Genomic DNA, 1,894 nt, shown 5'->3' with positions numbered 1-1,894 from the left:
ACACTAACCTCACTCCTTTGTAACAACTAATGCAAAAATCTAATTAATTCGGAAAATCTTTTCAGGACCCCACCTCGATGTTTCGKGACCCCACTTTGGGTCCCGACCCCAACTTTGGGAAACACTGGTCTAGATGCTTAGGCTGCATCCCAAATCTGTGAAGTCTGACTGATGTCAATTCCGAGTTAAAACTGTTCCAGGTTCCAGCTTGACAGAACGTTGGAAAAAAAGCATTTTCCTTTTCTTGCTCTAATGGAATAATGCAACAATAACAGAACAAYATTGCTCTGCACAACGTTTTAAGTGCACAGTGTCAAAACATTGCCTGATAAAGTATTACAAGYACGACTGACTTAATGTAAAGTGAACACAACTGCTAAAAAAATCTTAAGCGTTTCACAGCTATGTTGAAATGATGACGTCACGTGCTCTGGTATGGTCGTGTTGCACCAACTTCCCAACTCGAAATCCTGACATCGGGGGGATGTTCCAGTCGGTATTTCGGACTTGGAAGTCCAAAATACCGACAACTAAGTACAATTGGAACACAGCATCACTTCCTTTTCTTTGAAAGTGTTTCAGTTTCAGCTGAACTCTGCYGACATCCAGCAACATTACATTTCGCTATCACAACRTAAAATACCAAAAACAATCATTTATAAACACRTATTGTATATACAAGTCAATAGAACTACAGGTGTACAGGACCAAGGAGGTTCTAAATATTTAAGTCTATGTGCAGGACKAAGATCTTGAATTGTAACTATGAATGTATTTGGGTCATTCTCGTACAATATCTGCACTCTAATTCAGTATTTTTAAATTGGTTTTAAAAGACATTTGAAGGGGGAGCCAAGCATATTGTATGATTTATTAACCCCAGGAAAACTGGTATACTGTACTATGGACTCCATGTACTTGGGCACATAGAGCTTTAGTATCTATAAAAAGGTAAATTAGGTATTTTTGATTTATTTTTTACTGCCAGTCAGTTTAGGTTTCTCTCACCAAGTAARCCTGTGTGGGTTTGACCAACAGATGTGACAAAAGTACAACTTTAATGTCCTGTAAGGACAGACATCTGTGTTTCTGGGTGGAGTCTGGCCTAGTTAGTAACTGATTGGAAACACCTGGAGTGAAGGCAGCCTGTGTAGGTTGCTGCTTGTGTTTCCTGCAGTGAAGATGGCTGAAAATGTAAAGTTAAAACACTTTCGTGCATGATTAGCTGATACTTTCAATCCAGTGGTTCTGCTCGCACACTGCCAGTTTGTGGCCATCATGGTCCTTTATCCCAAACACGCACCAGATTGAGTCCAGTCCAATCCAAGCTCAACTGAAGCAGATGTCATCTGTCTGGAAGAGCTAAGTGAAGTTTCCTTATGTTTATTTGGTCTTTGTATTCTTTTTAGTATGTTTTAAAAAGTAGTTCAGTTGTTGGTGCTATATTAGTCAATCATTCTTTTAGCTTGCGGTGTTCTCTTGGTTTATAGTACTTGAGTTGTTTGGAGAGCAGTGTATCATGTGTGTTGTTGCTGAGCTGTTGGACCGTCATTTTAAATGTGTTCTCAGACATATTTATGAATAAGATTGTTTTTGTGCCAACATTTAGTCTGTGTAAATGTGCTGGATTCAAAAGGTTGAGTATTAAAGGGATCCCCGATTAGTTGTAACTTTAGACTTTATATGACAAACATATACTTTAACTGTAAAATAAAGACTAAAAATATTGTAGGATGTTCAGTTTTTATAATTTTTAAATTAAAAGTTTAAAAATATATTACACGGAGAGGGCCATTTTATTTACATGCAAAGCATTCTGGGTAAATGATGACATCAACTAGGTCATCGGTGCGAGGCTGCTAGCGAGCTATATCCACCCTGAAGGTTAATCTTG

The sequence above is a fragment of the Austrofundulus limnaeus genome, unplaced genomic scaffold (assembly GCF_001266775.1).
Source record: "Austrofundulus limnaeus strain Quisiro unplaced genomic scaffold, Austrofundulus_limnaeus-1.0 Scaffold470, whole genome shotgun sequence".
Classification (NCBI taxonomy): domain Eukaryota; kingdom Metazoa; phylum Chordata; class Actinopteri; order Cyprinodontiformes; family Rivulidae; genus Austrofundulus; species Austrofundulus limnaeus.
Note: the sequence above shows the minus strand (reverse complement) of the source record.